General features: G+C 35.0%; 1 protein-coding gene across 1 annotated transcript in view; it reads left to right on the forward strand.

Moving 5' to 3' along the window:
- LRP1B (LDL receptor related protein 1B) overlaps positions 1–15567 on the forward strand; it is a 1985448-nt gene that overhangs the window by 564263 nt on the left and 1405618 nt on the right. The window lies entirely within an intron of this gene.

Below are 15567 nucleotides of genomic sequence, written 5' to 3' on the forward strand. Positions count from 1 at the left end.
TGTCAAGGAATAAAACACAGGCAAAATTTCACCAACAACTTATAATAATAACAATATTTTATTATGCTTGTTGTACTCATTTTCTAGGACTGTCATAACAAAATGCCACAGACTGGTGGCTTAAGCAACAGAAATTTATTTCTCATAGTTCTGGGGGCTAGAATTTCAAGGTCAAGGTGTTGGCAGGTTTGATACATCCTGAGACCTCTCTCCTTGGCTTGTAGATGTCTGTCTTCTCCCTGTGGCCTCACATGGTCTTTCATCTGTACCTGAGCCCTTGGCAACTTTGTGTGTCTGAATTTCTGCTTCTTATAAGGGCACTACTCACGTTGGATTAAGGCTCACCATAATGACCTCCTTTTAATTTAATCACCTCCTTAAAGACCCTGTCTTAAACAGTCACATTCTGAGTTATTGGAGCAGTGGGTACAATTCAGCCTATATGGCTAGTTACAGTGCTTTTTTTCCTTTTTTTTTTTAGCATGCATTTTTTTTAAACCAGTATAAATAACATAAAGTGTTATATTAGTTTCAGCTGTACAAACATAGTGATTCAATAATTCTATACTCATTGCTGCTCATCATGATAAATGTACTCTTAATCCCCTTCACCTATTCAACCCAAACCCTCAGCCACCTCCCCTCTGGTAACCACTAGTTTGTTCTTATATTTGGTCAGTGTTGTTGTTTTTTGTTTTGTTTTGTTTTGTTCCATAGCATAGTTGACATGGAATTTTTAAACTTTCTTATATGCTTAACATTTTTATTTTAAATATTTTACCATACCACCAAACACTTGGCAAATACTAATGTAACAACTTAAATACTATTACTTGTATATATTAACCAATTCTCCTATTTGGTCATATAAGTTGTTTTCAGTGTCGGCTCATAATAGTACAATAATACAATGTGTATCAGTAGTTGTTTAAATTTCATATTCTTTAAGCTTCTTGATGCTGGCGAGGGGTCCTTGGAATTGAAAACGATGTGGTCATTTATGTTTTTTATTTCCCATGAAGGAGCAACATGATGTGCTTAATAAAACTGAAATGTGGAAAGTATCCTTCTCTCTAACATGGATATGTTTAAAAGAAGTAAATTGCTCCAAACATGTACAAAGAGGCATTCAGAAGCTTTAATGAAGTAACAGGCTGAAGGTTATTTATTTGGGTCCAATTTTGCTGGGTTTTTTTCTTTTACATTTCACCACACTGAAATTAGACTTTAGTATTATAATAAAATGAAAGCAGCTGAATGATGTAACAGCTTAAAAAATAAAAACAAAACACACTATCTTCTGACATTGAACATGTGTAAAGCAAGGACAGAATATGTATCTTCTTTGATACACACACACACACACACACACTCACACACACACACACACGAGATACTGTTTCTGAACTGTGGCTGAGATGACCTTTCTAAAGTCTTGCTTGGCATATGGAAAGTGTATTTTTCTATTTAGCACTAACAGCTGCTGAAAATGTGCCCGGCCTTTACCTGTGTGTTTATATGGCAGAACTCACTGGGTCATGTAATGGGCTCAGTGTTCAGCTACAGACCTAGCTCTGCTTCTCTAGGCTATTCTTCTTAAAGGGACCTGGCTTGAGGCCTAGAATTCCAGGTGGTCTTACCTGATTTAGCTCAAGAGGTGTCAGGCCTTTAACGATCCCATAAATGTGAAAAAACAGGGAAACTCAAGGCTTACCTAATTCTGTCCCAAATTAACCATGAAGAATCCAGTGTAATAAGACTTTTCTATTATTATTATTATTATTATTATTATTACTATTTCCTTAAATCAGTTGTCAGCAAACTTTTTTCTGGAAATAGCTAGATACTAAATGTTTTAGGTATTATAGGTATTTGTTTTTAAACTATTTAAACATGCAAAGCCATTGTTATCTCAAGTCATACTAAAGAGGCCATGTACTGAATTTGCCCATGGGCCATAGTTTTCTTTTGTCCTCCAAGTTGCACAGATAGAGATGGCAAATCTAGATGTATTCTGTAGTAGCAGCTTTTTCTTTTTTTTTTTTTTTTTTTTTTTTTCAGTTTTAAATCTGTTGCTTACTTTATTTTGGCTAGACCCTATTTTCTGTATACAGAACTCGCCTCACAAGGAGACCAAATTGGCCCTCTGGCATAATATTCCAGAAGTTTTAAAGAAGGTAATCGAAAAATTACTTTATTTCATACTAGAAATGGATGGGTGCAGCAAGTTGAAATGGACTGTCCATTGACTATCCGTTTCTAATGTGGTTGCCAAAAAACAAAAATGGAGTCTTAAGTGCCTAGTGCTTAATGTCCTCAACAGTTTCAGAAGATTCTACAGTGTCAAAGGATTTTGATACCAAGCTGTGCATTTTACATAGTGTTAATACATTGTCTTGACCACTAGTACTTCTATAACAGTCGATTGTGCATTCAGATTTTTAAGCACTAAAGCATGAATAAGTGTGTTTCTATATCTTCATCTGTCTTAGCCAATCATCTGTACATCTACCCTATCTAAACAACCAATTTATATAATTTATAAAATGTATATAATTAATTTCAACATATATCATTTTGCTGCTTTTAATAAAAGGTTTTAGTCCTTTTGTTGTTGTTATTTAAATGGCATTTCCAGAAAGCTAATATTAGGTATCAACATCAGAAAGTTAACATCTCTAGGTTGTCTGAGTGGCTCGGTCATTAAGTGCCTGCCTTTGGCTCAGGTCCTAGGATCCTGGGATCAAGTCCCATATCGGACTCCCTGCTCAGCCAGGAGTCTGCTTCTCCCTCTCCCACTCCCCCTGCTTGTGTTCCCTCTCGTACAGTGTCTGTCTCTGTCAAATAAATAAATAAAATCCTTTAAAAAAAGAGTTAACATCTTTAGGACCCTTGAGGGCACTGGGTACAAGAATTTTGGTGTGATTAAATATAACAACTAGATCCATCAAGAGGCTGGGGCACAGAAACATTTTTCCCATGTCCTGTTCTTCCCTAGTGTAGGAGCTCTTCTTTCACATGAGGGCCAGTGGCCATTCCAACAATTTCCAATTGTCTACCATCTATTTGTGTATATTTATTTGCACACACAGTTTTTGTTTGCTTACTCTTTGGTAGCATTCCCCACTTAGAGTTCAAGATAGAAGGTTGTATTCATTTGAAATGTCTATGAAAAATTAAGAAAATTTAATCCAATTACCTCACTGGAGTCTAGCCAAACTCCTAAAGCATTCATCTTACAAAATTGGGTCTTAAAATCTGTAGTGACAGTTTTGGGTCCAAACTGAAATTTTAGGCCTCAGTCTAAAGAAAATATTTTTAATTGGAGAGTTACTCTCAAGGAGTTTTTTTCTAAACATGTTTTATGATTGTTCTTTGGGTAAGTTTTGAGACAAGAAACTTACTTAATTGGATGATCTATAGAAAGATCTATTTTTAGATGAGCAATTATACCACAACTACAGACTTAAAGTAAAATGTTGACTCATAGTATTTTACTTAAAAGCAGCATATGTCATGAACTTTTGAGTAGAGTGCATTACTTACTGGTCACTTATGATATTGTACCATGAATATATTAGCTATTGAATATATCAGCCCAGTAGAATATGTGAGTGAACTAAGTTCTGAAATAATCCATTACAATTTTTTGAGATAGGAAAATTCCATTAAATGTACTCTCTGATGCAAGATATGGGTAAATGGAATAATGAAAATATGAACTACCCCATCAAACATAAAACTCAAGGCAGACAGTGTCAAACCTAGGTGTCAAACTTAAGATCGACTTAAAGATTATTAACTACTTTAATGTTTTATACACACACCCACACACACACATTCAACTGAGCTTATTGAGACAATAACTTTTTCAAAAGTTCAGTAACACAGCTTTTCTATGAAATGTAACTCCCTTCTAGCAGACCATTTTTTCATCTCTTGCTTTCCAATGGGAAATATTTGAATAATATCCTTGGGTGTTACAAACTTAATTTACTTTTATCAGGTACTTGTCTGGCTTCTAGACATCTGAAAGGGACAGAGCTGTGCTTTAATACAGACCAGTCATAAACCATAGCATTTGATCTAGATTATTCCATGTCTTTTATTGGGAAAAAAGAATACTACTTTTCTGTAATTTGTGCTACACAATTAGGTTTCTCAATTTAATAATGCTATCTCAAAAAATGTTAAAATAAATGAGATAATATTCAGTACTTGGTACATGAAAGTTTCAAATATTTCAAATATTTATTGACATTTTAACCCATGCTAAGATGGGTAATAATATTAACCAATTAGTTTTAGTACTGCCAAAGTTCATTTTAATCTGTACTAGTTTACATGTATTACCTGTAGATTGGATGTATGGATTTCCTTTTGAAATTAAAATAGGTAATGTAAGAACATTTATAGGTTTAGGCCTTTCTTCTTCTTCCTTTGAACTTGACTATTGTAGGAGAAACAATGAATCTAGGAAGACAGAGGAGACCTGGACAAGTAGAGGGGTCCAAAGAGGTTTTTTGAAGAGAGAGTTTTAGGACGATTACAGAGAGGGATAAATATTGTGGAAATAGCTATTGTGAAAAGATGAAATAGATTTCAGAAGTTTAACAACGTATTATGAATAGGATCCCCTTTTATAACAGTTTAAGAGGATTATAAAGTGTTCAGATTACTTTGTAAATAGCCCATTTGACTTGAACCAATATGGAACTGGGAAGACCCTTGAGTATCTCTATGTGGATTATGTTTTGGGAGCTAGGCTTTATGGTTTAATATCGAGCTATATTTCAGACACAAGTCTGAAAAATGCCAAAATACGTCAAAGCATATTTTCTTGGTGGTTATAACATCACTAGGCTTATGGTGCAAACAGTAAAGATTTACCCTAAAGACCTTTAATGTGGAGAGAGGAGAGAGGGACTAGAGACCACTCAGAGACCTAATGGGCTTCCTTGTGAAGTTGAAAACTGGAAGTATGTTTGAAATTCAACCTCCACAGGCTCAGACTCTCTTAAATTGGAATGCTTTGTGGATGACAGAAGTCAAAGTAGCTATGTTTAGGCTAGTTCACGGCATTTATTCAGCTCCAATGATAGAAGATTCTCTGGGAAATTGGCTGGTACTTTAAGTCTTGCTTTAGAACTGCTGACACGGGTTACTTGTATTAGAAACTTGAGAAATTTATGTGGAGGTTTTTGTGGAAAACTAGAAGAGTAGTATTCATGGTCCTGGTTAGAGCATGCTACTAAAATGTTCTAGTCATGGTAGTCATTTGGCAGAAAAATACAACTAGCTAAAGGTCTTTGGTTCAACTGCAGGGATTACTCGTGATCTGAAAGTCACCCAGCTTCTGTTTGTATTGCAACCTGCTTCACATTGGCTTCAAAACTAGTGCAAGGTGATTTGTCTGTATTCATGTGTTGAAAAAATGTTTGCATATCAACAAGGTAAGGTACTTATATGTAGAGAATGGAGAGATTTCAACAACAATCTGCTAGGAGAAGGTATAGGTACTTTGGTAATAAAACTAAAACCACCCATTGAAATCAACAAAAGCAGGCCAACACCAAGACATATTGTTATTAAATTTGCAAAATACAGTGATATACAGTGATAAAGAAAAAACAAATCTTAAAAGCAGCAAGTGACCTGACAAGGGAAGACCCATAAACCTAGCTGTAGATTTCTCCACAGAAACTTGGCAAGCCAGAAGAGAGTGGAGTGATGTATTCAAATGCCTTTGGGGAAAATTCTGCAACCAAGAGTATTCTATCCAGCAAAGCTATCATTCAGAATACAAGGAGAGATAAAGAGCTTCCCAGACAAAAAATGAAGGAGTTTATGACCACAAAATCAGCTCTGTAGGATATATTAAAGAGGACTCTGAGTGGAAAAGGTAAAACCAAAAGTGATAAAGATAAGAACGGGACAAGAAAATCTCCAGAAATTTAAAAAAAAAAAAACAAAAAAACAAAAAAAAAAACCTCAAGTAATAAAATGGCACTAAATACATATCTGTCAATAATTACTCTGAATATAAATGGACAAAATGGTCTAATCAAAAGACATAGGGTGTCTGGATGGATTAGAAAAAAAAAAAAAAGCTTGGGGCTCCTGGGTGGCTCAGTGGGTTAATCCTCTGCCTTTGGCTCAGGTCATGGTTTCAGGGTCCTGAGATTGAGCACTGCATCAGGCTCTCTGCTCAGCAGGGAGACTGCTTCCCCTTCTCCTTCTGCCTATCTCTCTGCCTACTTGTGATCTCTCTCTCTGTCAAATAAATAAATAAAATCTTTAAAAAAAAAAAAAGCAAAATCCATCTATATGTTGCTTACAAGAGACTCATTTTAGACCCAAGGACACCTGTACATTGAAAGTGAGGGGCTGGAGAGCCATCTATTATGCTAATGGACATCAAAAGAAAGGTGGACTAGCAATACTTATATCAGACAAACTAGATTTTAAAGCAAAGATTAACAAGAGATGAAGAAGGGCACTCTTCAGTGCCTTCAGTGGATGAAGATGTCCTCTCTCACTACTGTTGTTTAGCATAGTATTAGAAGTCCTAGCCTTAGCATTCAGACAACAAAGAAATAAAGGGCATCCAAACCAGCAAGGAAGAAGTCAAACTTTCACTATTTGCAGATAGCATGATAATCTAAATAGAAAACCTGAAAGCCTCCACCCAAAAATTGCTAGAACTGATACACAAATTCAGTAAAGTCACAGGATACAAAATCAATGTTCAGAAATGTGTTGAATTTGTGTATCCTGAAGCAGCCGAAGGAGAAATAAAGCAGCCGAAGGAGAAATAAAGGAATCAATCCCATTTATAGTTGCACCAAAAACCATAAGATACCTAATAATAAATCTAACCAAAGAGGTGAAAGACCTGTAGTTCGAAAACTATAAAGAAAATAATTGAAGAGGACACAAAGAAATGGAAAGACATTTTATGCTTATGGATCAGAAGAACAAATATTACTATAATGTCAATATGACCCAAAACAATCTACTCATTTAGTGCAATCCTTACCAAAATACTGGTAACATTATTTAGAGAACTAGGACAAATAGTCCTGAAATTTGTATGGAAGAACAAAAGACTCCCAAATAACCAAAGCAACCTTGAAGGAAAAGCAAAACCGGTGGCATCACAATTCTGGACTTCAAGTTATATTACAAAGCTGTAGTGATCAAAATGGTATGGCGGTAGTGGCAAAAAAATAGACACATAGAACAATAGAACAGAATAGAAAATCCAGAAATGAACCCACAACTGTGGTTAAATTAATCTTCAACAAAGCAGGAAAGAATATCCAATGGGAAAAAGACAGTTTCCTCAACAAATGCTGTTGGGGAAAACTAAACAGCAACATGTGAGAGAATGAAACTGGACTACTTTCTTACACCATACACAAAATAAATTCAAAATGTATGAAAGACCTAAATGTGAGATAGGAAACTATTAAAATCCGGGAGGAGAACACAGGCAGTAACCACTTTTATATTAGCTGTAGCAACCTCTTGCTAGATATGTCTCCTGAGGCAAGGGACACAAAAGCAAAACTAAACTATTGGACTACATTAAAAAAAAAAAAATCTTCTGCACGACAAAAGAAAAAATCAACAAAATTAAAAAGACAACCTTGGAATGGGAAAAGGTATTTGCAAATGACATATCTGGTAAAGGGTTAGTATCCAAAATTTATAATGAACTTATCAAACATCTAAAGAATGAATAATCCAGTTAAAAAATGGGCATAAAACATGAATAGATGTATTTCCAAAGAAGACATAGAGATGGCCCATGGACACATGAAAGGATGCTTGACATCACTCTTCATCAGGGAAATACAAGTCTAAACAACAATGAGTTATTACCTCATACTAGTCAGAATGGCTAAAAGTAGCAACACAGGAAACAGGATGTGTTGGCAAGAATAGGAGAAAGGGGGATACACTTATATTGTCCACAGGAATACAGTCTGGTGCAGAGTGTCTGGAAAATAGTATGAGGGTTCTTGAAAATGTTAAAAACAGAACTACCCTGGGGGCCTCTGGGTGGCTCAGTTGCTAAGCATCTGCCTTTGGCTCAGGTCCTGATGCCAGTGTCCTGGGATCAAGCCCCACATCCAGTTCTCTGCTCTGTGGAGAGCCTGCTTCTCCCTCTTCCTCTGCAGCACCTCCTGATTGTGCTCTCTCTGCTGTCTCTCTGTCAAAAAATAAATAAATAAATAAATAAATCTTAAAAAAAAAAAAAAAAGACAAAACAAAACAGACTATCCTGCAATAGTGAAATCTAGCAATTTCACTATTAGGTATTTACCCAAAGGATACAAAAATACTAATTCTAAGGAATAGATGCACTCCACTATTTATAGCAGCATTATCCACAATAGCCAGATTATAGGAAGAGCCCAAATGTCTATGGACCAATGAATGGATAAAGAAGATGTGGGGTATATCTATCTTTCTATTCTTTCTATCTACCTACCTACCTATTATTATTATTATTATATGATATATAATAGATGATATAATATCCTGTATAATATATAATATAATATATATTATATATAATAGAATATTTCTCAGCCATCAAAAACAATGAAATCTTGCCATTGGTAACTTCATAAATGGAACAAATGTATTACGCTAAGCAAAATAAGTTAGTCAGAAAAGACAAATGCCATATGATTTCTCTCATATGTGGGATTTAAGGGAAAAAATGAGCATCTGGGGAAAAAAAGAGAGAGAGAGAAAGCCAAACCAAGAAACAGACTCTTAACTGAAAAGAGCAAACTGAATGAGGAGGGCAGCTTTTGTGATGAGCATTGCGTGTTGTATGCAAGTGCTGAAACGCTAAATTGTACATCTGATTGTTTGTATGTTAACTAACTTGAATTTAAAAAACAAAGCAAAAACAAACACTGACACCAAACTACAGAGCTCATATTTACAGCAGGAAGATAGACTCAGTGTACCTGTGTGCCTACCCCTATGGTTTCTGTCTCTTGTTAATGAATTACCAACAAATCAGATGCTGACTTGTGTGGATAAAGGGACACCTAAACCTTAGTCAGGAAGAGTCCCACCAACTCACCCAAAATTTTGTATGGAGGCCTTGCCAACCTACTGTTTTCATTATGACAGTATTAAACAAGAGTACTGGAATTACCTGATCTTCTAAGCCCTAGTGTTTTATAGGCTCAAGTAGGAGTGCAGATAGACCTGGGCTTGCTAAAAGAGCGTCTAGTTGCAATCTCAATCCATGAGGGGGAAAAAAAAATCCAGTGAATTGTAAACCTTTCTTACTTTCTATAGAGTCCCTGGAGTTAGGTGCTACAGTAGGTAGCATGTTTAATTGATGCTCTACTGCTCCAGGTGTGCTAGTCAGAGACTTGGGAGTCACCCTTATGTCTAATCGTGGCCAAAGTGTGAAGGGGACTCCAATTGCAGATTGTTCTAGTGTCCTCTTGCACCATATGCCCACCTATGACAGTTACTGCCTACCTACCCTCCTCTCTCCAAAACCATCAATGCCACCACCAACACTCTTCTGTCTGTGACCAGGTCCTTTAGGGGAAAAAAAAAATCTGTATCTATATCTATCTATCTCTTCTTTCTATCTATCTATCTATCTATCTATCTATGAAATCTTACATACATACATACACACACACACACACAGAGACACACACACATACACACATACACACACGGTCTGCCTTCTCCCTTTGTGGAACACAAAAAAATATCCAAAACAGTGTTTCTCAATTTTGGCTGTGATTAAGTTCACTTGGGAAGGGTTTTTTAAAATGTCTGGGTTCCATCCTGGGGATAGATTTAATTGGTTTGGGGCTCCAGCACTGAATTTAAAATTTTTTTAAAATTTAATTAAAAAAAATTTTTTTTAATTTTAAAAAAATTTTTAAAAGGCTCTCCAAGTGATTCTAAGGCAGAAACAAGACTGCTCTAACCAGAACACTTAAATAGGAAAGAGGATGGGGTTGGGGCAGAGCTGATTGTTGAGTATTTATATCCTTTTCCCCTTCCCTACCTTGGCTTATGTATTTTTGTGATGTTGATCAGAGTCCTAGGTTATGTGGGAAATTAGAACTCTTAGAGAAGATTGTTTAACACCGGAATGTGAAAACTGCTCTGGAGAAGAAAGAATGAATAGGTTAAATAGTGGTCAGGGGTGGCAAAGGTAGAAAATATCGTTACCCAAATTGTCCAGGCTAGAAAGTTAGGGAAATTTAGATGGAGGAAAGAGAACCTGAGGTTATCTCCAGATATATGGGTTACAAGGACATCAGGAAGTCAGATTTCAAGAGGATTTATTTTGGTTTTGTTTTTGTTTGAAAAAAAAAAAAAAACAAGGAAATAAATTACTAGTCTAATGTTTCTTTAAATATGACACAGACCTGACATGGAGTCATAATATAGTTTACCTCTATGTAGCTTATGTCTTTGTAACATTTATCTCTGTGTCAGACCCAGTCTAAAATAGAAGGTTCGCATTAAATGTTAAATAACTTCCATTTTTCCAAACAGAAACGGTTATAATAGTTGCAAGTTCCAGCCATAGTTCCCCTAAACTAAAGGTTTAAGTGAGAATTCATTTGAAATACAATCTAATGTTCCAGCATATAACTTCTTGCAATGGCCAGGGTTAGATTTTACTACTCAGAAGGGAGCTTTTGGATGTGGGCCTCCTGAAATCTGCATTGTCAACATAACCAATAGGGAAATCCTTTTCTGAGGCAAAGTAAGGTAGAGATCTGAAATGAAACAGATAATCAAAACGCCAAATATGGGGGAAAAAAAAAGCCAAAGGGAGAAATGTTTTTTTTTTTTTTTTTTCTTTTCATAAGCATTACTTCCAATGCTGTTTTTCAGTATCCCAGCCCAATTTGGAACACAGTAGCTATGAACAAAAGTGGTATGACTTCTTGAATTGCTGATTGCAAAGTGACAAAACATAGCCCTCTGTGGAGTTGATCTGAAACAGCAACCTTCCAAAATTAGAGCACTTGACAGGAAAGCTGGAGAGAAAGGGGGGAAAATGGATCAAAATAAAAGCAAGTCAATTTTTATGGACTTAGTTTCCCTTTGTATTTGAGAGTGCCACAGACAGAAGGGCAATTACTAGGGTGGCTATCACATCTGATGTTTTCTGATCGGCTATCTTTTAGTTGAATTTCTGCTTCAAGGTCTGCTACTGCTCTTCACATTCTGGGTTGCCTGGTACTGCTGCTGCTAAAAAGAAATGGTGTTTTAGAGTTTTTTTCTTGCTTCTGTACACCCCTGTAAGGCACCGTGTCTCATTTCACCTTCCTTCATTCAGACAGCCATATTTAAATGGCACCCACTGTTTGTGCATCTATCAGATGCTACATTAGGCTTAGTGTTTTTAAAAGCACAGAAAGTTAAATAGCCAATTATTCAGTTTTTTTCTTTGTTTTGTTTTGGGCATTTGCCATGTCTTGTTGGTTGTTATCCTTTGTGTGTTTAATTCAAGACACACTACAATTCAGCAGATACCAAAATACACGATATCATTATTATCCTGAAAGTTTTCAATTTAGGGACACCTGGGTGGCTCAGTTAGTTAAGAGTCTGCCTTCGGCTCAGGTCATGATCCTAGGTTCCTGGGATCGAGCCCCACTTCGGGCTTTCTGCTCAACAGGGGGCCTATTTCCTCCTCTCTCTCTCTCTCTCTCTGTCTGCCTCTCTGCCTACTTGTGATCTCTGTCTGTCAAATAAATAAATAAAAATCTTTAAACTGCATAAGCGTTTCAAAGACCTAAAAGCTTTACAGTCGAGTCCTAAAATAGTCTATTTGTAGCATTTTAAAATTTAGAATTAATAGATTATTTGATTCCCGTGATTGTTTTCCATTTGAGATTTTATGGCTGTTTAGACAGACTTGTTACATTTTATTTAAAGTAGCAAAAACAGGTGTTAAGTGCCAAGTATGTGTAAGGTAACTACCAAGGACACTGTGACATTGAGATAAATAATCCACCTTCCTGATTATACTGCCTGTTAAAGTAATGAAACAAAAATATACAGAACCATAAATATGTAGGTTGTTATCCATGAGTTAGGTCTCAAGGTCAATGACTAATGTGCCAATCATGTATAATAAAGATCATCCTCTAAAATTTCATAAATTGCCCATAGATTTCTATGTCGAGGGTTTTGCCTGTGTTGTATAGTCTTTCAGCAAGTCTAGATATAGTCCTTTGTCTTTTGAGTAGAATGTTGTTTCGTTGGTTGGGTCCCAGATAAGGTTGTTGGCTTGTTCATAAGTTATGTTAATAGCAAAACAAAATAAAGCAATACATAAAATAAAACACTACTTAAAACACACACACACACACACACACACACATGCACACACACACACACAACCTGACTCCTGTTATTAGGACTGGTGTGTTTATTTGTATATTCATAATTTTAAAAATGTATGCTGTATCTCTACTGTATTAAAATATTATGATAAATACCTTAGGAGAAGTACTAACAGGGCTGTGGGATTTAACGGAGAAAAAGCTCTCACCATAATAAAGGGTTCAGAAAGAAACTTCAGGGATTCCTGGGTGGCTCAGTCGGTTAAGCTGCTGACTTTGGTACAGGTCATGATCCCAGAGTTCTGGGATCAAGCCCAATTTGTGCTCAGACGAGAGTCTGCTTCTCCTTCTCCCTCTGTCCCTTCCCTTGCTTCCCTCTCTTTCTCTCTCAAGTAAATAAAGTCTTAAAAAAAAAAAAAAAGAAAAGAAGGAAACTTCAGAAAAGAAATAAAATTTGAGATGTTGCACTCTGGGCCAAGCACACATAGAATAAAAAATTAATATAAATTGAAATAAAGTATGTTTAAATGAATTGTAAGCAGACCGTTCTATAAGAGCTTAGAATATGAGTTGGGCATTAGGAGGTGATGATGTCTGGATGAGCAGGTTGGACGCTGCCATTACTATTATTAATTCTGTATCTTACCTGGTAGAGAAAGAAAGTCATTATGACTGCATGTTTGCGTCCATCCATCCATTGGTTTAAATTTATCCTCTCTTTTCTCTTTTGATCAACTCACTTGTACTTGGGACTTTCAGAACATAAAACTACTCTAATTTAAAAAGAGCAGTCTTTTCCCATTACTTATGAAAAATAAAAGTTATCACATTTTTATCAAGTCATTTTTCTCAGAAATTCAATTCAGGATCTTGTTTGAGTCCCACTCCAACTCCAAACATTTTTTATAATTATTATTGATAATAATAATTTATAATACCTTTAAGATATAGTAGTTAAATGAAATCAACTTTTACATTGGACAAAATTGATTGAAAGACAAATATCCTGGACAAGTGCTAGAGTAGTTGATAATATTTAAACCTAGATAAGATAAAATGAAGTTTTCTATTTGCTCACTATAAAAATTTCTGTTCTTTGTGATTTGGTAAATCAGGAAAATGCAGTTATTTTTACATATGAGATATTTCATTCCAAAATATGCCTATTAATAGTTATATACTTAGAAGTGCTGCAATGCCGGTGTTCACATAAAAAAAATTAGTATAACCCCCCCAAATGATATAATATTATATGTAATTTTTTATTACTATTTCAATACATATAGGTCATTCATAGTTGGATTCAAGCAATGTGTGAATTATGATTTATCATTTATCACTCCAATTGATACTGTTTTCTAAATGGATGCAGATAATTTTTTTTGTTTCTTTTTTTGGATGCAGACAAATTTTGAATAATTTTTCAGTGGCTAGTGTAATCTTCAAATACCTCTGGCACTCACCATGTAACACAGGATGTTCTGACATGAGCTAATATACGTAAGGCACATAAATAACATATTTTCATGAATTTGATAATTTTCCAATGCTGTGATGGCAGTGGAAACCTGTGACTTCTATTTACCCATATGGCCCTTAAGTAGCAGATGCTTAGAAATTGATGAAAGGTGTGAGTCATATTATCTGCAGGATTTTCCTAATTTTTTCCCCAGTTTGTCAAAACATTACATAAAAGAATGATAGTTTATGGGTAACAAAATAAATCCTGCATTTCAAAAGTCTGTCATATTTTTTATGCTTAGTATAATATCTCTTTTCTGCCAAAGGCTGTTAACACTTAAATTAAAAAGCTGATAGGATGTTGTCTCATTGTTTACAAATGTCTAATATGTGAAGCAGTCTTGGTTATTTTCTCATCTCATTATAGAATTTCACAGTAATCTAGAAACTAGCATCTTGAAAGTGTGTTACATTGTAACATAATTAAACTAGCTCTTAACTGTTGATTGTGACCCTTGGTAAGAAATATATGTTACATCATGACCCAGTTACAACAGTTGTATATTTTCAATAGATAAAGGTAACTAAAAGGAAAGTTTTACAAAGCAACATTTAACCTTTCTAATAGATTTTGATATTTTGTCTTTCAATTTTATTTTTTAAAAATAATGTTTATAATCCTACACTCAGTATAAAAATAATCAAATGAATGTGTATGTTCTTTTGTTAGTTTCCATATTTTGCTTATTTGTACTATTGTATCTTCCATGAACTAGAATTTTATTTTATTTTATTACTTTTTAAAGATTTTATTTATTTATTTAACAGAGAGATACATGGCGAGAGAAGGAATACAAGCAGGGGAGTGGGAGAAGGAGAAGCAGGCCTCCCACTGAGCAGGGAGCCCAATGTGGTGCTTGATCCAGGATGCTGGGATCATGACCTGAGCCAAAGGCAGCTTTAATGACTGAGCCACCCAGATGCCCCCATGAACTAGGATTTTAAAAATACTTTATATTAAAGGAAACACAGAATATGTAAAAAAGGTTTTTATTCATAGTTCATTACTATGAGATAAAAATGTCTCTTTTACTTCATAGATTTCTATAATTGATGGAAATCCCCGGAATTCCATAAGCAAGACGTTCAAAGTTAGAGATCTTCTCGATAGTAGGATGCCACAGATTTCTTTCTGTTCATGTTCAAGATTGTGTGCTGCATCTGTGATATCAACATGATAGATAATCTAGAAATTAATTTTAAATATTTACTTTATTTTTTTTCTTTTTGGCTTTTATCCAATTAAAATAGGGTCGACTTTATTTAAATTTCTAAAGCATGAAATTTATTTGACTGAATATCTGATCATTTGGATTGCCATCCAAATGACAATTTTGATAAACTGAAAACTGTTTCTTTCCAAAATATTGCTTTATACTTGCATTTTTTTAACCAGTTATCTATAACTGAGATTAGTCTCAGTTATAGTCTCTGATCATGAGTATTTATGTTGGTTAGACATGTAACAATTCCTTTTCTGATTTAGTACTTTAAGTTTTTAGTCAGTGCTAGACTTGAGAAACTGTTGGGCACCATGGAAGCTTCAATACTGTGTTTACAAAAATGTGTATATTCTAAATGTTTTTCTCCGTGCTTTTCATTTTATCAACCAGGTTACTCTCTATAGAATTACTAAGTTTTACCCTCATGTCATTTTACTTTCTCCTTGCCCAAGTGA

Source organism: Neovison vison, chromosome 3, assembly GCF_020171115.1.
Source record: "Neovison vison isolate M4711 chromosome 3, ASM_NN_V1, whole genome shotgun sequence".
Classification (NCBI taxonomy): domain Eukaryota; kingdom Metazoa; phylum Chordata; class Mammalia; order Carnivora; family Mustelidae; genus Neogale; species Neogale vison.